Source organism: Equus asinus, chromosome 5 (genome assembly GCF_041296235.1).
Source record: "Equus asinus isolate D_3611 breed Donkey chromosome 5, EquAss-T2T_v2, whole genome shotgun sequence".
NCBI lineage: Eukaryota > Metazoa > Chordata > Mammalia > Perissodactyla > Equidae > Equus > Equus asinus.
This window is the reverse complement of record NC_091794.1, coordinates 61,503,471-61,525,644: the sequence shown is the minus strand read 5'-3', so window position 1 is coordinate 61,525,644 and position 22,174 is coordinate 61,503,471.

The following is a 22,174-nucleotide window of genomic DNA, read 5'->3' as shown; positions in this document are numbered from 1 at the left end:
GGTTACCCTAAGTCTTCTCCACTTCTACCCCCGCCCCACATCTCAACAACCTAGTACGTATCTTTTTATTTTCCCCATACAGAGATACACCTAGACAGACAGATGGATAGACAGATAGACACATAAAGTAGTTACGTTTTTTTGATCATTGTTTGGAAAGATGAGACATTATTATATACATCTTTAAAATCTTCAATACCTCTCACCAGATTGCTTACCATGGCTGTAATACTAAATATTTCTCCCATCAATGTGTGAGAGTGCCTGCACAGAAAAAACACTCTTCCTCCCGCGGGCCTCCTGACTCTCACTCCACTGCCACACAGCACTCCTGACGCCAGATGTGTGGGTGCTCTGCTGGGAGCCGTGGCTACATCATTTGATCGGCTGTTTGACAGGGTCCAGCCGATTAACGCCGAGGGGTGCAGGGTCGCCCCTTGGTGAAGAATAACTGGCCAGCCCCTCACATAGTTCTGAAACCTGTGCTGCTTCTAATTGCCCTTCATTCCTTTTCCTTTCTTAACCTCCAGTTTTCACTCCTTTGGGTGGCTGCTTGGGAGGCACTACCTCCTGGGAATATTAGATATAGTAAGAGAATGTGACCACCTGCAGGTAACTTTCAAGATATTTTTCAGTTAATTATTGGAGGAGCACACAGTCCCATTTGAGACAATCAGAAAGGAATCCTGCCCAGGTAAGATGTCGAATTAGGTTTATGGCCTCTGTCTGCTTAATGTTTCCTTCTCCCTCCAGTTCTTTGTCTAAATATATATGCATCGTGCTTCTAAGTTGGTTGGTTAATTGGATGATCAACAAGTATCTACATATTATTCTGGACCTTCTGCTTTCTGTTAAAATGTTATAGAGGTTTTCTCCTAAAAGCAATAAATAATAAATGATTGATGAGTAGAATGGCCGAGGGGTGCAAGAAGGCCCCTCGGCGAAGAATGGCCGGCCGACACCCCTGATATTTTCTGAATTATATGCACGCTTTCTAGTAAGGTTATGTTTATACTTATTTCTGTTTTTTATTCCTGAAGATATATAGTTTAGCTTAGCTTTTCAGCCCTTTACTTTACTAACAAACTGATACTTTCTCCGGCAGTGTGCTTAAAGGACTGTTAGCTCTACAATCTAAAAGACAAAGGAATGCTTCCACCCCTAAAGGGCGCGGAAAAAGTAAAGATGTTTAACTGCCCGCTGAGAATGCAGATAGCCCTGGGGATAAGACACCCTGGAGTCGCCTTTTGTTCCCATTAACCATCTACACTAATGGCGTAAATGATTGAGGGAGGCAGGGATGGCTCCACCAGGATGCAACCAGACGGACTGCTGTCCTGTCCGGAGGCCTGGACCTTCTCTCTTTGATTTAACTTTGCCATGAATTACAACAGGTGTCTAGGTACCTATCTCCTTTAGCTTAGAGACAACAAACACTAGTTAATTGCGGAGAAGACTACCATTAACCTTATGCTCTATAGAATAGAATGCTAATAAATATTCTTGTGCTCATTTTTTACTTCCTTATCTCTCTGAGAATATTTGTAGAACCATTTCTGTACTAATCCTGAAAAATATATAAACGACACTTGTGCACAGTAAAGGTGGACTTGCTAACACCAACCCAAGTCTCACGTCCTCTTTATTTCCCCCTCCCTCAGGTTTTCGCCGACGCCGTCTCTCCCGCGGGAACCTGGACTCTGCCGAGGCTGGACCCCGGCAGTGCTCCACACACCAAGCCATCCTCCAACCCCAGCTGGGCTTCCCCAATTCAACTCCGTTCTAACGCTGACTACTTAGAGTGGGCACCACAGCTCACAAGTTAAGGGCTCTGTCCCACAAGACTGGCCCCACTGCAGACGCTAGTTGAAAAGGGCCAGGTTGTCACCTGCACTTCTGACTGACCAGCTATCAACTGGGGCACCCATGACCCCCTCCCTGGGTGTGACAATTTGCTAGAATGGCTCACAGAACTCAGGGAACACTTACATTTACGGGTTTATTAAAGGGCATAATAAAGGATGTGGATAAAGAGCCAGATGAAGACATTTATAGGGCGAGGTCAGGAAGGGCCCTGAGCATAGGAGCTTCTGTCCCCGTGGGTTTGGGATGTGCCACCCTCCTGGTGTGTAAACGTGTTCACCAACTCAGAAGCTCTCCAAACCCTGTACTAGTGGGATTTTTATGGAGGCGTCATCACATAGGTCTGATGGACACTAATTCCATTTCCTGACCCTCTGCCCTTCCTGGAGGATGGGGTAGGACTGAAAGTGCCAAACTTCTCATCACCCCTTGGCCTTTCTGGTGATGAGCTCAGATCCTGAAGTTATTCAGGAACCCACGAAGAGTCACCTCGTTAGAACAAGTGATGCTCTTATCACCCAGGAAATTACAAAGGATTCAGGAGCTCTGTGTCAGGACCCAGGCTCAAAGAACAAATGCTAGAACAGAAGATGCTACTGGTGCTTCCATCATTTAGGAGGGCACAAGGTTTCAGGAGCTCTGTGCCAGGAACTGGGAGCAGAGGCCAAAATAGATATTTCCTATTATTTCAGAGTACTTTTTTCCCACACACCCAGCAGCAATAACTTTTGCCAGCAAGAGTCCATCATAAAAGATTTCCTGGATAAAATATGGTGCATTGGAGCAATGGAACCCCATGCAGCTGTCAAAGGAAATGAGGAAGGTTTCCATATACTGCTATGGACTGATCTCCAGGACACACCAGGACGGGAACGAGCAAGGTTCAGGACAGTGTTACAGGAGGTACTTTTCACAAAACAAAGGGGCAATATAAGACCAGATATGACTACTTGTTTATGTTTTCAAAATAAACAATGGAAGTAGAAACTAAGACCTAATAAACATGGTTACCTCTAAGAAGAAGGAACAGGTGGTTGGGGGTCAGGAGGGGAAGCTAGACTTCTCCGAATGTGTTTCATCATTTTCACTTTGGAATTATTTTCATAGTTATAAAAATTACACCCAAAAATTCCTAAAACATGAAAACAAATACAACAAATGACTCTTAAATATAAGTCAGCTGTTGGCAGGAGCAACAGAGAGAATTATTCCAGGTTTCTTAAGGCACAGTAATTGCACAAAACTGGTAGGAGATACCCCAAAGACAAAAGGAATCCAAAAGAAATTGTAAATGACATTCAATAATCATATTTGTTAGTAATAATACTGGAATTGTTATTTTTAAGCTGTAAGATATATATCGTAGAAGAAAGTAAAGAAATAACTATGTTAATGCAATTAGCAACTGAGATTTCAGCATAAAAGAGAGATGAATATAAAATTAAGGAAGTTGAGAACAAACTCTTTAGTCTTAATGTTGAAGTGGAAATATCAGAATAAATTGATTTATATTTCTCTTTCTAAAAATACACTTTTAATGTTTACAGTGGAATAAGTCTCTCCTCTTTTCTGGAGCTTCTGGGTACGTGGTCTTCACTAGAAAGAGTACAAGGCGAAGTTTTCATATATGTATACTTTGCGAAATTATTACCAGAATCAAGCTCATTAACATATCCACACCTCACACAGTTATGATTTTTTTGTGCTGAGAACACTGAAGATTCACTCTCAGCAAATTTCAAGCACACAATTCAGGATTGTGAGCTGCAGTCACCATGCTGGGCATTAGGTCACCAGCACGTGTTCATCCTACAGCCCTGGAACTTTGTACCCTTTGACCCACGTCTCCCCATTTCCCGCCAACCCCCCTAGACCCAGCCACCACTCTACTCTGCTTTTATGAGTATGACTACTTTAGATTCCACACATAAGTGAAATCAGGCAGTAGATCTATTTCTGTGTCTGGCTTGTGAGTTGTTTTTTCAGCTCTTGTAAATGTAATGTTTGTCTCATTTCCCTTTCTAGGTGTATACAGCTATAACACAGAAAATTATTCATTGTTGTGTGTTTATGTTGGATCTAAACTGGCTCATTCATTATACATTTTGGTTACTAAAATCTCCTGGGTTGTCTACGTATATAAACATATGTTAACCAAAAGAGATGGATCATTTAATCTCATCTTTCATACTATACATACAGATACTCTTCTCTGACTTCATTCTCTAGAACAGCATGGCCCATGGAGTTTTCTGATGATGGAAATGTTCTACAGCTGTGCTAACACAGTAGCCACTAGGCACACGTAGCTGTAGGGCACTTTCAGTGTGCCTAGTGAGACTGAGAAACCTTTAAATTTTATTGAAGTTTAATTACTTTAGATGTAAATAGCGACATGTGACTAATAGCTACCCTATTGAACAGGTCAGATCTAGAATATCTGAAACAATGTCAAATAATAATGAAATCGTAGGAAAGTCTGTATAGTCCCGGCTTTACTCAAAATAGTTTGAGTCTTTTGCTACTTAGCGTACCCTTTGCTGTCAGTTTTTTGGAAACCGAGTATTACATTGAGGTATTTTTTTTTCTATTTCTATTTTACTTAGACTTTCTATTAGAAATTCTGGCTAAAGTTTACCAAACTACTTTTCTCTATTTATTTATGTAATCGTGGGACTTTCTCCTTCATTTTCGTGACACAATGGATTACGATGATAGATTTTCTAATATCTGACTAGCCTCATTGCTGAAATAAGCCATATTTGGTCATAGTCTAACTTGATTCATGTGATTTTAAAATAAAAATTAAAAAGTGACGTTTAACTGGAAATTACGTTCCAGCTTCTTCAGCAGCACCTGGCTCTTTCCGTTTCTTCCCCATGGGTGACAAGGGAGGACTCTGCTCTCCCTGTTGGGCAGAGACCACCCTCACTGCAGAGCCCGGACTTAGGCTAGGCAGTTCTTATAAAAATGCTTAGGAGGACCAAGTTAACTACAAATTCCATGTGCCACAAACACTTTTTTCTAGTGTTTCAATACAAATAAAAATGGCTAATTAGTTCAATTCTACTGGGTAACTCCTAGGAATAAAGTAAGGAGCAGCAAAGCGCATGTAGAACATACAAATTAAAGAAAAATTTATTTTCTCTTTATTGCAGAGGTACCAATTTAAGCAATGTCAGATGGCAGGCTTTATATATGGGGAAATATTCATTGAAATATACAGTATTTTCCAAATACTCTAAAAAGTAAAATATCTCCTAAATAAAGAAAGAGGTCAGGGAAATAAAAGATCATTCTCAGCAGAAGTAAAACATTATCACCTAGAACTAATTTGGGAGTATCCACATTAGAAACAGGAATGAGAAAGATAAAGGAGCACTTATGACAATACTAAGAGGAGTCCCGGATAAAGCATCTTCAACCTGTGTACCTGACTCCCACTCAGTCCACCCAGGGCTTGTGAGGACAAAGGCACAGGCTTAAAAACCGGCAGCCTCTCCACTTCCTATGGCAAAGAAGACATGAAGTCCATGGTTAAGTGAGGGAGGCGACTATAGACAAAACCTGGCGTGTCTGTAATATTCTTTACATAGACTACACTTCTGAAAGTTCAGTCCAGCCCATGTAAAGCATCAGAGCTCTTAAACAGAAATACGTGCTGTATACACCCTGAACCCTTACCAAACTCCAGTTTAGCGCTACCTGTTTTCCTGATGGAATAAATCCCACAGCAGCTATAAAACAAAGAAGTTCTTACTGATGCCCTGGTGGTTTTTATCATCATTCCAGTGAGCCAAGAGTGAGGTTTTTTTTTTTAGGTAGATAGTTTCTAATATGTTATGACCCACTAATGAAAGCAGAAAAGCCACAAGGTACAGACCATATGAAAAAGTTCATAAAGAAGCTCAAGGCAAGAGAGGAGACAAAAAATAAGGACATTAGAGGAATCTGATGCCCTGTCATGTACAGTGGCCACTACAGTAGAGACTAGACACACAGCCAGAACGCTAGCCAGGTTAACATGACACCTCAAGCTAAAGGCCTATTTGCCTCAGTTTCTATTATCTGGTACATCATGTCCACCTTTCAAAAAAAACAAGACATGCTAGAGACAAGAGAGAATACAGTCAGAAGAGACAGAGCAAGCATCAGAACCCTGCTCAGATATGGCAGAGATTTTGGAATTATCAGACTTAGAATTTAAAATTACTGTGATTAATATGCTAAGGACAATAATGGAAGAAACGGACAACATGCAACAACAGATGAGGAACGTAAGAAGAGAGAGGAAGTGGTAAGAAAGAAACACAAGAAAATGCTGTAAACCAGAAACACTGTAAGAGAGTGAAGAATGCCTTTGATGGACAAGGCTGAGGAAAGGATCTTGGAATCTGCACATACACCAATAGAAACTTTCCTAACTGAAATGCAAAAAGAGAGAATGGGGGTGTGTGGGGGGAAATAGGATATTGAAAATTTTGGACAATTACAAAAGTAATACCTATCCACAATGGAAATAACAGAAGGAAAAGAAAAAGAGAGAGGAGAAGAAAAATATGTGAAGTAACAATAGCTGAGAACTTTCCCAAAGGGATGACAGATGCCAAAACACAGATCCAGGGAGCTCAGAGATCACCACAAATAACCAATACCAAAACATCTACATCTAGGCATATACTCAAACTGCAGAAACCCAAAGGCACAGAGACTCTTGAAAGAGCCAAGAGGAGCTAAAGCCTTTAGTGCAAAAAGGGTAAGAATTACAGTGCCCTTCTCATTAGAAGACATGCAGGAGAAGAGGAGAATTCTACATCCAGTGAAGCCATCCTTCAAAAGGAAAGAGGAACTGAAGAGTTTCTCAAACAAACTGAGGGATCTGCTTGCCAGCAGACATGCCATACACAAAATATTAAAAGAAGTGCTTCAGCAGGAAGAAATAGAGAATCGGAATAAACCAATCACAAGTAAAGAAATCAAAACAGCAATCCAAAACCTCCCCAAAAATAAAAGCCCAGGACCAGACGGCTTCTCTGGAGAATTCTACCAAACATTCAAAGAAGATTTAATACCTATCTTTCTCAAACTACTCCAGAAAATTGAGGAAGGTGGAGCATTCCCTAACACATTCTATGAAGCCAACATCACCCTGATCCCAAAACCTAACAAGGACAACACAAAGAAGGAAAACTACATACCAATATCACTGATGAACATAGATGCAAGAATCCTCGACGAAAGTTTGGCAAACCAAATACAGCAATACATTAAAAAGATTATAAACCATCATCAAGTGGGATTTATACCAGGGACACAGGGATGGTTCAACATCCGCAAGTCAATCAACGTGATGCACTACATTAACAAAATGAGAAACAAAAACCACATGATCATCTCAAGAGATGCAGAGAAAGCATTCGACAAGATCCTACACCCATTTATGACAAAAACTCTCAATAAAATGGGTATAGAAGGAAAGTACCTCAACATAACAAAGGCCATATATGACAAACCCACAGCTAACATCATACTCAATGGGCAAAAACCGAAAGCCATCCCTCTGAGAACGGGAACAAGACAAGGGTGCCCACTCTCACCACTCTTATTCAACATAGTACTGGAGGTTTTGGCCAGAGCAAGTCAGCAGGAAAAAGAAATAAAAGGAATCCAAACAGGCAATGAAGAAGTGAAACTCTCGCTGTTTGCAGACGACATGATCTTATATATAGAAAACCCCAAAGAATCCATGGGAAAACTATTAGAAATAATCAACAGCTACAGCAAGTTGCAGGATACAAAAATCAACATTCATAAATCAGTAGCATTTCTAGACTCCAACAACGAAATAACAGAAAAGGAACGCAAGAACTCAATCCCATTCACAATAGCAACAAAAAGAATAAAATACCTTGGGGTAAATGTAACCAAGGAAGTGAAAGACCTATACAACAAAAACTACAAGGCTTCCCTGAAAGAAATGAATGACGACATAAAGAAATGGAAAGACATTCCATGCGCATGGATTGGAAGAATAAACATAGTTAAAATGTCCATACTACCTAAAGCAATCTACAGATTCAATGCTATCCCAATCAGAATCCCAATGACATTCTTTACAGAAATTGAACAAAGAATCCTAAAATTCATATGGGGCAACAAAAGACCCTGAATTGCTAAAGCAATCCTGAGAAAGAAGAACAAAGCTGGAGGCATCACAATCCCTGACTTCAAAGCATACTACAAAGCTACAGTAGTCAAAACAGCATGGTACTGGTGCAAAAAACACGTGCACAGATCAACGGAGTAGACTTGAAAGCCCAGAAATAGAACCACACATCTATGGACAACTAACCTTTGACAAAGGAACTGAGGGCCTACAATGGAGAAAGAAAGTCTCTTCAACAAACGGTGCTGGGAAAACTGGACAGCCACATGTGAAAGAAGGAAAATTGGCCATTCTTTTTCACCGTTCCCAAAAATAAACTCAAAATGGATCAAAGACCTAAAGATTAGACCTGAAACACTAAGTCTTCTAGAAGAAAATATAGGCAGTACACTCTTTGACATCAGTATCAAAAGGATCTTTTCAGACACCATAACTCCTCAGACAAGGGAAACAATAGAAAGAATAAACAAATGGGACTTCATCAGACTAAAGAACTTCTTCAAGGCAAGGGAAACCTGGATTGAAAAAAACAAGCAGCCCACGAGTTGGGAAAAAATATTTACAAGTTATTTATCTGACAAAGGGTTAATCTCCATAATATATAAAGAACTCAAACAGCTCAACAACAAAAAATCAAACAACCCAATCAAAACATGGGCAGGGGACATGAACAGACATTTCTCCAAAGAAGATATATGGATGGCCAATAGACACATGAAAAGATGCTCACCATCACTAGTCATCAGGGAAATGCAAATCAAAACTACACTAAGATATCATCTTACACCTGTTAGAATGGCAAAAATAACCAACACAAAAAGTGATGAATGTTGGAGAGGTTGTGGAGAAAAAGGAACTCTCATACACTGCGGGTGGGAATGCAAACTAGTGCAGCCACTATGGAAAACAGTATGGAGATTTCTCAAAAAATTAAAAATATAAATACCTTACGACCCAGACATCCCACTACTGGGTATCTAGCCAAAGAACTTGAAATCAGCAATTCCAAAAGCACCATGCACCCCTATGTTCATCGCAGCATTATTTACAATAGGCAAGATGTGGAAGCAACCTAAACATCCATCAACCTCGTAGATGATTGGATAAAGAAGATTATGGTATATATACACAATGGAATACTACTCAGCTATAAAAAAGATAAAATCGTCTCGTTCACAACAACATGGATGGACCTTGAAGGTATTATGTTAAGTGAAATAAGCCAGATAGAGAAAGTCAAACTCTGTATGACTCCACTCATACGTGGAAGTGAACATAGAGACAAAGAGAACTGATTGGTGATTACCAAGGGAAACGGGGGGTGGGGAGAGGGCACAAAGGGTGAAGCGGAGCACCTACAACATGACTAACAATAATGCACAACTGAAATTTCACAAGCTTGTAAACTATCATCATCTTAATAAAAAGTAAAAAAAAAAGAAAAAAAAGAAGGGCTTCAGGGAGAAGGAAAATGATATAGGTCAGAAACTCGACTCTATATAAAGTAAAGAAGAGCATTGGTGAAGGAATCAATGAAGGTAGATAAATCTTTTCTTTTTCTTATTCTTAATTGACCTAATAGGTAAAAGTTTGTTCAAATTAATAGTAATGATGTGATTACAGCATAGGCATGAGTGAAATGAACGACAACAATTTTATAAGGAATGCAGGAGCGGAATTGCGAATATCCTGTTACATGGGACTTGCACGACCCATGGAGTAGTATAGCGTTATTTCAAAGTGGACCCAGGTTAGTTGTAAACATATAGTGCAAAGTGTAAGACGAACACTAAAAACGTTTTAGAAAGAACTATAATTGATACTCTAAGAAAGGAGACAAAATGAAATAAAATTAAATGTTCAGTTTAAAGCAGAGAAGGAGAAAAGAAGAAAAGAAGGAAGTAGAAAGCCATTACAAACGTGACAGATATTAATTCAAATGCAGCAATAACCAGACTAAATGTGAATGGTCTGAGTATACCATTATGAGATGGAGACTGTCAGAGAACACAAAATAAACTATATGTTCCGCATAAGAAACCCACTTTAAGGATATACACAAATTACAAGGGATAGACAAAGATATATCCTGCTAACACAAATTAAAAGAAACCTCGAATACCTATATTATTTCAGACAAAGCAGACATTAGGACAAGAAAAATGATCAGGGATAAGGTATTCCATAATAACAAAGGTGTCAATACTCCAACACGTAATAATCCTTACTATCTAAGTACCTAACAACAGTGCATCAAAGTGTGTGAGACAAAAACTGATAGAACTGCAAGGAGAAATAGACAATTCCGCCATCATAGTTGGAGACTTCAGCATCACTCTGTTAGCAATGAACAGATCCAGCAGGCAGAAAATCAGTAACAACACAGTTGACCTCAACAGCACCATCAATCAACCAGATTTCAGTGATATCTATAGAGTCACGAAGACCCCAAATAATAGCTAAGGCAATCCTGAGAAAGAAGAACAAGTCTGGAGGCATCACGCTTCCTTATTTCAAACTACACCACAAAGCTATGGTAATCAAAACAGTATAATACCCGCATTAAAACACACCCAGAAACCAATGGAACAGAATCAAGAGCCCTCAGCGAAACCCATGCATATATGGTAAACTAATCCTTCACAAGGAAACCAAGAATACTCTACGGGGAAAGAATAATTTCTTCTGTCAGTGGTGTTGTGAAAACCGGCTAACCGCAGACAAAAGAAGGAAATTGGACCCCCAACTTAGACCACTCCCAAAAATTAACTCCAAATGGATGAAAGACTTAAATGTAGGACTTGAAACCATAAAGTTCCTAAAGGAAACATAAGAGAAAAGCTCCTTCACATGGGTCACGGCAATGACGTTTTGGATATGACCCCAAAAGGAAAGACAAGAAAAGCAAAAATAAACAAATGAGACTACAACTATCTAAAAACTTACACACAGCAAAATAAATAATCAACAAAATGAAAAGGCAGCTTGTAAAATGGGAGAAAATATTAGCAAGTCATCTTCTGAGTTTGTAAATAACTCATACTACTCAATAACAAGAAAACAAAAACAAAACAATCTGAGTAAGAAACGGATAGAAGGGCTTAACAGACGTTTTGCCAAGACGTACAAACGTCCAACAGGTACATGAAAAGATGCTCAACATCATTAGTCGTTAGGGAAATGTGAATCAAAACCACAATGAAATAATACCTCACACCTGTTAGAATGGCTATACTTGAAAACTGGTGTGGACAAGGATGTGGGGAAAAGGAGATCCTTCTGCACTGCTGCTAGGAATATATATTAGTACAGCCATGATGTAAAACAGTTTAGAAGTTCCTCAAAACATTAGAAGGAGTTACCCAGTTTCCCAGTACCATTTGTTGATGAGACTATGCTTTCCGCCATTACGTGTTCTTGGCTCCATTATCAAAAATTACATGACCTCACATGCAGAGGTTTATTTCTAGGCTACCTATTCTGCTCCCTTGTTCTCTAGGCCACTATCCCATTGGCATAATTTACTATAGCTTTGTAATATAGTTTGAAGTCAGCAAGTGTGATGCCTCCAGATTTATTCCTTCTCAAAATTGCTTTGGCTGTTTGGGGTCTTTTGTGGTCCCATCCAATTTTAGAATTGTTTTTTCTGTATCTATGAAAAAGTGCCATTGAAATTTTGATAGGGATTGCACTGAATCTGGAGATGGCTTTGGGATTGTGGACATTTTAATAGTATTCATTCTTCCAGTCCATGAACACAGGATATCTCTCCACGTGTTTTTATCTTTTTCAATTTCTTTCACCAAAGTCTGGTAGTTTTCATTGTACAGTTCTTTCAATTCCTTGCTTAAATGTATTCCTAAAAATTTTATTGTTTTTGATGCTATTGTGAATGGGAAAAGGATAGTCTTTTCAATGAGTAGTGGTGGAAACGTTGCATACTCATAGGCAGAAAAATGAAATTGGACCCCTAAATTGCACCACTCACAATATTACCTCAAAGTGGACTAGAGACTTACCCTAAGTCCTGAATCCTAAAACTCCTGGGAGAATACATGAAGAAGCTCCTGACTCAGGTCTTGGCAATTGCGTTTTGGATATGACATCGATAGCACAAGCTACAAAAGCAAAATCAACAATTGGAACTATAAAGCTATATAGCTGTAAACTATAACTATAAAGCTTCTTCACAGCATAATCACAATCAAGAAAATGTAAAAACAACGTATGGAATGGAGAAACAATTCACAGACTGTAGAGTGGAGAAGGGGTTAGTACCCGAAATATAAAAGGAACTCATACATCTCAACAGCAAAAAACCCAAAATAATCCGATTTAAATATGGGCAGAGGATCTGAATAGATATTTTTCCAAAGAAGAAATCCTAATGGCCAACAGGTACATTAAAAAAATACTCAACATCGCTAATCATTAGGGAAATGCAAATCAAAACAACGTTGAGCTATCACCTCACACCTGTTCAAATAGTTGTCATCAAGAAGACAAGTGGTAAGTGTTGGCCACATTGTGGAGAATAAAGAAGCTTTGTGCACTGTTGGTGAGGATGTTGATTGGTTCAAATACTATAGAAAATAATACGGACAATCCTCAAAAACTAAAAGTTGAACTACCGTATGCTCCAGTAATCCCACTTCCTGTTATACATCCAAAGGAAGCGAAAACAGGATATGGAAAAGATATCTGCAGTCACATGTTTATTGCAGCGAGTAATATAGCCAAGCTATGGAAACAACCCAAGTGTCCATCAACGGATGAATGGATAAAGCAATGAGGTGTATGCACACACAAGGGAATGTTCTTCAGCCATGAGAAAGAAGGCTATCCTGCTAATTGCAACAACATGGGTGGACTTTGAGGGCATTAGACTTAGTGAGATAAGCCAGATAGAGAAAGACAAATATCCTATGACATCATCATATATGGAATCTCACATGTTGAATTCATAGAAACAGAGAGTAGAATGGTGGTTACCAGGGGCAGAGGGGTGGGGGAATTGGGGAGATGTTGTTAAAGGGTAAAAACGTGCAACTAGAAAAGGAATAAGTTCTCAAGATCCAGTGCATAGCACAGTGATTACAGGCAAAAACACTAGCTTATATACTTCAAAATTCTTAAGAGATCTGTTCTTAAATGTTCTCACCACAAAAGAAGTTACAATCATGTGATGTGATACAAGTGTTATCTACAGCTATGATGGTAATCATATGAAATATATAAATGGATCAATCAACACACTGTACACCTTTAAGAAATTACAAGCAGAACTACCGTGTAATCCAGCAAACCCATTCTGGGTATATATCCGAAGGAAACGAAATCAGAATCTTGAAGAGATTTCTGCACTCGCATGTTCACTGCAGCATTCTTCCCAATAGCCAAGACCTGGAAACATACGAAGTGTCCAGCAACACATGAATGAGAAAGACCATGAGGTATATACAGAAAAGGAAATATTATACAGCCATAAAAAAGAAGGAAATCCTACCATTTGTGACAAGGAAGGATCTGGAGGGCATTATGCTGGGTGAAATAAGTCAGACAGAGAAAGACCAATACTGTAAAATCTCATTTATATGTGTAATCTAAAAGAGCCAAACTCGGAGAAACAGAGAACAGAATGGTTTTTGCCAGGGGCTGGTGGTGGGAGTCTAACAGCTAGATCTGAAGTTAGCATGAGGGAAGCCAGCTTAGGAAAGGAAGCAATTCTGTAACCAGGACCCTGACGCACTAGTCTCTGGGAATACCTTCTCGCCTGCACGCAGCCTAGGTGATTAAGCACCTCTCCCTGGTGCAAAATACATCACCTGCTCATTCTGAGACTCTTGCTTATGTACATCCTCCAGCTGTGACAAGACAACTTTGTTCTCTGAGTTCCCCAGGAACATGACAACCTCCAGAAAGAAAAATCCTGCACTGCTACCCGTCATGAATGACAGACCAAAGAGATAACTCGGCGCCTTGCAGTTTGTCACACCGGATGGTCGACATCCCTAAACCCTCTCTTTCCCTGCCCATCTCCCCTCCATAAACTGCCTCAAGGTTCTGTAGGATTGGAAGGTGGTTCTTTCGGACACTAGTCCGCCATCTTCCGATTATGCTAGCTAACTGCATAAATTTTCCTTTCTCAACCACAGGCCTGTGTGCAATTGACTGGCATGAGATTGTGGTGAGCAGAAGGCGCCCCTTTTGCTTAGTTACAGAGGAAATGAGGAGATGTTGGTCAAAGGCTACAAATTTCCAGTTACATGAGTAAGCTCTAGTGAATCTAATGGACAGGATGGTGACTATAGTTAACACACTACATTGTATACTTGAAAGTTGCTAAGGGAGTAGCTCTGAAATGTTCTCCCCACAAATAAATGGTAATTATGGGAGGTGATGGAGGTGTTAACTAACCTTATCATTTCACAGTGGTAATCATTTCACAATATACATGTGTATCAAATCATCGCATTGTACACCTTAAACTCAAACAATGTTATATTACATCAACTATATGTCAATAAAACTGTGAAGTAAAAAGAATTTCAAGATGACAACAATGGAGCAGGAAATCAAGGAAGGGCTTTTCTGCACGAAGGACCTTGTGTGACAGCACAGGTGTCACACCTGTGAATCTGGCAAAAACGCATCTAAAATCTGAGCACTTGTCGCCATCTCCACTGCTGACAACCTGGCCTGTGCTCCCACCAGGGTTACTACTGGTGCCCCAATGGTCATCAAGATCAAATGCAACCAGCCACCGTCCCACGAAAACTAACGACATTTAGCAAATGCTGAAATATGTGTACACATATGTATAAAACATGTTAGTTTATAATACATACCTGAAAATCACATATTATCTTATTAGAATTAGATGTAATGTAAAATGAAATTGGGAAATACCCCAGGCTGAAAGCAGAAGTGTCCTGGTGCAAAGAGACCACAGATCTGTACGCAGTTCCCATGACGGGATGACTGTGTGCAGCAAGTGGAAACTGTCCAGGGAGCTCTCAGCGAAAACTCCTGATCCAGATGAAGACGCGCCGAGTACAAGGCCGCACCCCTTGCCCACGGCCGCCGTGAGAAAGGAACTGAAATCTGCGAGAGAGACGCAGAAACATACTTTCTGATTTACACAATAAACAACAAGAAAATAAAGGAGTGAGCAAGGAAGAAGCTACAGATAAAAATATCAATTCTGCTGGGAAAGACGTTTATAATAAAAATAAGGTATAGATATCTTACTTTTACCTTTTGAATGGACATATACAAACTTAAAGAAGATGTCTTCAGATTTTACATTTTTAAAGGAGAAAATCCGTTTGCAATGAATGTATCTAATTTACAAAACTGTCATTGTCTTAGGTCTTTAATACGATGAAGCTTTAAGTTTAGTATATTTCATGTTAAATGCTTTAAGCAGCATGCAATGCTGTTATTTTAAAAATCACCATTGTGCTTGGATTGTCGAAAACTGATTCATGGTATAGTCTTATCAGATTCTTACCAACAATTTGGTCGGGGCCTGGATTCATTATCGTTGTTTAACAATACTGGCCACATTGGAATCCTGCAAAAATGTTTCAACGAGCTCATATTTAAAAATATTTAAGATTGTAGCTCTGTTATGAGAAAATGCCAATCATGGTAATATTCTCATTTGAAAGCAAGATAAGCAAAGAAGTGTATTTTAAATATATTATAGATAAATTTGTCTTCCTTTAAAGCCAGGAAAGTAAAACTGTAATAACTCCTCACTCTGATATACTTAAAATATTGAAACAACGTGTATTAATACGTCATCTTTACCTTTGCAATATTTTTTTAGCTACTTTCTCGTTACAGGAAAAATTAGCCATCAACAATTCATGTAGTGCGTGTGTATCTGTACACTTTTTCCCTTTCGCCCAGGAATTCTGTAGTCTCCAGACGTGTCCTGTGTTCCCAGCTCCTTCCCCGGGAAGGCCCGACATCTCGCACATCCTTTCACGAGGGCACCTGTGTGTCTGAATCTGTGCACGATTCATCCCACAAACCCCGCGAGCCTGTGACACAGCACAGCGGGCTGTGATTGCCCCATGAGCCCCGTAAAGGACGATCCTGTGCACAAGAGGCCTCAGGAACACACGCCCTGAGGGAGTAGAGAACAAGCCCCGGGAACAGTCCAGACCATGCAGCTCTGTGCGCACGACCAAAGGAGGAGGTCAGAGGAGGCACCCAGGCCCCTGCTGGGCCGGCAGCGGGCAGGGAGCATCCTCTTCCCAAGGGAGCGGCACATTGATCCTGGGGACAGGAAGCTCTTGTCTCACTGTGGCCAGGAACCAGCATCCATGGGCAGCACACCCAGCGCCACACCCTGGTCTCTGGGGCCCCGGTCAGAACAAGGCGGCGGTGTGAGCCCTGTGCCCCAGCCGGGGAGCAAGCTGGCTACGGCTAAGCAGGGACTCCTAAGCCGAGGCACAGCAGCTCAGTGGTCACACTGTTCAGTCCCTTAATTTCTGAAGTTCAAACGGAAATGGGCACAGTATCCCAGGCCTTGATGAGAGTGGATTATGATAAGAAGTACAGGTCAAAGTGCAACACGCGGTGCGTATTCTCTGTGCCGCCAATGAATGAGGGGAACTTAAAAGAAAAGAAAATACCCTTCACAAAAGGGTACAAAAGGAAAATAAATAAAATCCTTGTGTAAAAATATAAACAAGTAAAGACAAATCTGTATCAGAAAACTACCAAATGCTGTGGAAAGCTAGCAAAGAAAACCTACCTAATAGGAGACATATTTCACTTCCATGATCAGTAGACTCAGTATAGTTAAGATGTCAGCTCTTCCCGACTTGACCTATAGAGTCAACACAACCCCAGTCAATGTCCCAGTCAGATACTTTGTAGATATCTACAAACCGTTTCTGCAGCTGGAATATCCTTTATCCTGCACAACACTGAAGAGCAAAGTTGAGTAAGCCGCACTTCCCCGTTCCAGGATTTAAAAAGGTACAGCGAGCATGATGCCGGGGTAAGAATGCGCCAGTAGATAAATGGAAAAGAACACAGAGTCCATAGATAGACTCACAAACATGGTCAACTGATCTTTGTCCAAAGATCAAAGGCAATTTGATGGAGAAAAGTTAGTCTTTTAAACAAATGGTGATGCCACAATCGGGTGACCTTATGGAAAACAATTAACAAAGACACAAACTTTCCACATGACACAAATATTCACCAAAATTGTTCATGGATGTAAATGTAAACTACAAAGCTATTAAAATTCTAGAAATAGCAAAGGAGAAGATATGACCTCGGTTTTCATGAGGACCTTTTATCCTCAACATTGAAAGAATGAGTCTTCAAAGAAAGATCAAGTTAAGGTGGACTTTGTTAGAATTAAAATTTTCTACTCTGTGACAATACTGCTAAGAGAAGAAAAAGACCAACTCTAGACTGTGAGAAATCTTTGCAAGAAGCATATCTAAGAAAAGGCTGTATTAAAAGGTACAAAGCATCATAAATTCAACAATAAGAAAACAAACATTCCAATTAAAAATGGGTAAAGATCTGAACAAACACCTCACTAACGAAGATATAAGCATAAATTAAGCATGCAAGAAGACGCTCAAAATCACTTATCATTACAGAGAAGAAAACTGAAACAAAGTGAGACAACCTTTACACACAAATAGACGACATCAATTCATGGCTGGGGGGCAGGACAGCACAGACTCTCTGTCATCGCTGCTGCCCATGCCGAGTGGTGCAGCCGCTGTGGAAGACACTTGGGTACTTTGTTACAAAGCTAAACATCATCTTAACTCGTGATCCCTCAACCATCTTCCTAGGCATTTGCACACTGTTTTCAAATAGAAGGTCAACAAAAAAGCCAGCACACATATGTACGCTGCACCTTATTTATAGGGGCAGGGAACTTGAATGAACAAAGATAACCTTCAATAAATGAAAGCACACCCAAATGAGGTACATCCATGCAATGTAATGCGATCAAGTGTCAACACTGAAAGAACTATCAAGATGAACAGACATGGAGGAATCTCAAATTCATCTTTATAACTGAAAGAAGCATCTGTGAAGGCTGGGTAGAGTATGATCTCATTGATATGGCATTCTGCGAACACAAAGCAATCAATTTGATATGCAGATCAGCTTCCCAGTGCTGTGCGGGGATGGTGTGGGCGGAGAGGTCAGGAAATCTGTGTGATGCTTTAATGGCGGGGCGGATACTTGCCTCTCTGCCTTTGACAAAATCCCCAGATTTCTACAGTAGAAAGAGCAAATCTTGACTTACACAAATTAGTAAAATGATTTAGGTGGGTGGATCCTTGGATGGAATGCAAATGAGACTAAAGAGTGTAACTATATTGAGAATGGAAAAAACACACAGCAAGTGGTGGGGGAAGTGGTGTTGACCTAAGGACCTTTGGAAATGACTGGAATCTGTACAACGACAGGAAAAGAAACCGACCAAGCAAAGAACCCTACTTGATAAAGTTCTTTCTCAACAGTTACTGGTTAATAACTGTGAGGCCCCTATGCATCTAGACTGGGATTGGAGAAATGACTGAGTGGTCGCCAGACAGCAGGAGACAGGGTTCCACTACTGCAGGGGCAGGTTTCGGGGAGGGCAGGGCGTGGGCTGGAGGGCTCCATGTGGCCATGCATTCGAGTGGGAAGCCGTGCTCTGAACTGATGCTGACCTTAATCTAAACATGGCCGTTTCCATATAGACACATTTATAGCAGACAGTGTACACACGGTAAGGTCAGCACACCAGCCTAACTTAAGCATCCTGCCACCGAGAGGGCCAAGAAGCAAGGACACCCCGGAGCAACCAGCACACTGAGCTCACAGATCCACGTTTTTAATGCCATTGTCTCATACAAGGAGCCAGCGTTCCTTGAGGAAAAGGCTGATTCCAGGCTGAGGCTGAGAATGCACAAGACAATGCTGCAGAGTCCTGCAGAGCTGGAAAGTAAGGCGGTGTTAAACCACCAACCACACACGGCATTTTTCGGTCACTTTCACATCCTAAGACACATTAAGCATTAAAAATAAAGAAGACACCTATACGATTGCAACCATTTCCCCTTTCACCCCAGGCTGCCATCTGCCAGTCCCCATCACTCATGATTGAAAAGTTCCAATATCTGGCATATTCACTTCACAGTCATGTAGGTTGCCCTTCTCCTTTAATTTGTATCAGAATTTCTCCCCAGAAACAATCCTGAATATGCAACAAATACCCAGCATGCCGTGATTCTGAGCCTTCCAACACCTCAATGAAGAGATACTTTTGTAAAGTAAGTCTTCTTAAAACGTGACTGAGAAAGTAGAGAATAAACCACGAGGGAACAGCCCAGAAAATAAAGCTTCTGTGCTGACCGTTTAAGAAAAACGTCGCGGGGCCCCGAACGCAGCCCCCTCGTCAGCCATGAGGGCCAGACAGGAGGTGTATTCTTTCTGAGCAGGAGACCCCAACATGACCGCAGCTGTGTCTCCTCCATCCTCCTGACAAGCGAAGCACCTTCCCCGCTGAGGATGCAGCTCCTGCGGCCTCTGGCAGAACCCGCAGGCACCCCACGCTGCTCACAAATGGAGGTCCATGCGCCCCCTGCCGGACACCGGGGGCAGAGCAGGAGGCTCAGAACTCACAGTTGGAGGTGGATGGGCGCCCCTTCCGGAAATGGTGCTAAATTACTCAAACCCGAGTGCCCTAGTCTCTTTGCTGATGGCCCTGAGGACGCTCTGCTGCAGCCAGCGCTGCACTCTTGCCCAGGACATGCCCCACCCCTTGGAGCCATGGCCTGGAGAACAAGGGAGTCACCAGGCTTTGGAGTCCTTGAAAAAGACCGCCTCGATGCCACGGCACAATGAAAGCACCCATTTCAAGTCCCTAGAATACAGCCACCCATTTTCATCATCAGAGTCTCCACAGGATGTTAGGTGTTAGACTCAAAGGACTGCAGCTCTGCTTGTGATCAGACCCTCTTTGATAAACTGCCCTACAGACTTGATCACAGTCACAGAGAACTGAAGCCAAAGATGAGAGCTGAAAATCTGTTGGCTCGTCCTCATTTGTGGTCCTGAATTGTGGTCCAGAGGTGCTTCCGAGGAATCCGCAGCTCTCTGAAGCCCTGGAGGACAGCTGGTCTGCCTGAGAGCTTGTCGGGGAGGGAATCCAGCTGTGTAGCAAGTGCATCCAAAACTGATGAAGTGAGGAAGAATATTCGGGTCCTGACTGTCTCTGTTCGATTATATTTTTAGGCACAAGAAAGTAATCTGCACTCCTACCAGCTACAAACTATCTGAAAACAAAAGAATGGTAATATATTTAAAATGTGCTACATCTTCAATATCAAAAAATTGTTGGGAGAGAATGTGATTTTTGTTTTTTAAATAAACTTATGCACAGGGGGCAAATTATCATGCTCTACACCTCAAACTTATATAATAAGAAAAAATAAATAAATAAACTTAAGAATTACATTTTTAATTTACCCTTTCAGATCTTCAAGGGCTATTTACTGTTTCCAGATTTGGAAACATATTTTTTCATGGAAAACTTGCTTCAGAACAATTTTTGTTACAGACTTCTTTAAAGTAAAGTCAAGTCATCTGCTGGCCCAGATACATGAAAATATCAGTTATTGGAACATTATATAGGTTTGTTTCCTGCATATAGCATCTCAACACAAGCTTTCAAATAGCAAGTGACTCTGCCTATTGATTTTCCTCCAGTCAGAGGGTCAGGACCCAGCTACCTTCAATTTGGGGATTTGCCCTCTTCGACATGTGGATTCGGCTCTGGGCGTGTCCTTAGGTTCCTTCCAGAAGGTTGCAAAGGGGAAATGTATGGCACATCCTGAGGCACGTTTTCATGGACTGAGCCTATACATGCAAACAGCCCTTCCAGCCCATTTCTTTGCTGAACACTACTTCACATGGGCACAGAGTGAAGAGAGCAAAGAGGCTGGAAAGGAAATATTATTGTGGTACTAGTGGAAAAAGAGAGAATTTGGTCTAGAAGCCTCTTTTGGGGTTGTTTTGTTTTATTTGTTTTGTTTTATGATGAGGAAGATTGTCCCAGAGCTAACATCTGTGGCAAGCTTCCTCTGTTTTGCATGCAAGTCACCGCCACAGCCTGGCTGATGAGAAATGGGTAGGTCCGCACCCAGATCTGAGCCCAAGAACCCCCCCGCCCCGGCCTCTGAAGTGGAGCACATGAACGTTATTAACCACTATGCCACCGGGCTGGCCATTGGTTTTTCAATATGTTCACAAATGCTACTTTTAGAACAAACAACCAATTTTCTTGCTTGCACACATTTTATTCAGTAAAAAGTGTGACTCAGTGTCTGATTACCCAAACTAATCACAGGGAACAAACTGATGGAACAGGACAAGGATGTCACTCATTAAAGTTCATGGCATCACTGGCTCTTTGAAAGGGTGATTCCCATTGATTATCAAAGGGCCATTGTTTTCTAAAATGTCAGAAAGATACGATAATAGCTGTACTAGCAGGTGTGGGTTGATGTGAGTGCCATCACTCAGTCGCGACGAGACGTCTTATGCATCCAGGATGGTCTGTGTTGCTGTCACTCAGTGTGCGGAGAGGTGGGCAGGGGACTCACTCCCTGTGCTGGGAGCACTTCGCGCTGCCCTGCAGTCTACATGTCCTCAGTGCACGGACACACAGGTTACATTCTCTACCGTCACAGAAATTAATCCTGACAAAATGTACAAGAGGCTGATAGATATTCCTGAGAAGAAACACTTAATCGGCTTACTTCCAGATGTACAACCACGAGGTGAGTGAGAAAGTGGCCAAAGTGGTCCTTTGACTGTGAGGAGGAATTCTCCTTCCAGTCTCCCAGTGCCTGGGGAGCAGCATGCCCCTAATCAGAGCCCCTGAGAAGTCAGCCAAAGTCCCGTTACGGAGAGGACTTGAAACGTGAGTATGTGGATTTTTCTTACCTTACATTTTCTTTAAGTGTGGACTCTAAAAAAGCCAAGCTCATGGAAACAGAACAGCATGGCGTCTGCCGGGGGCTGGGAGGTGGGGGCAGTGGGGGGATGTAGGACACAGGGTACACACTTTCCTTTAGAAGATGAATAAATTGTGGGATC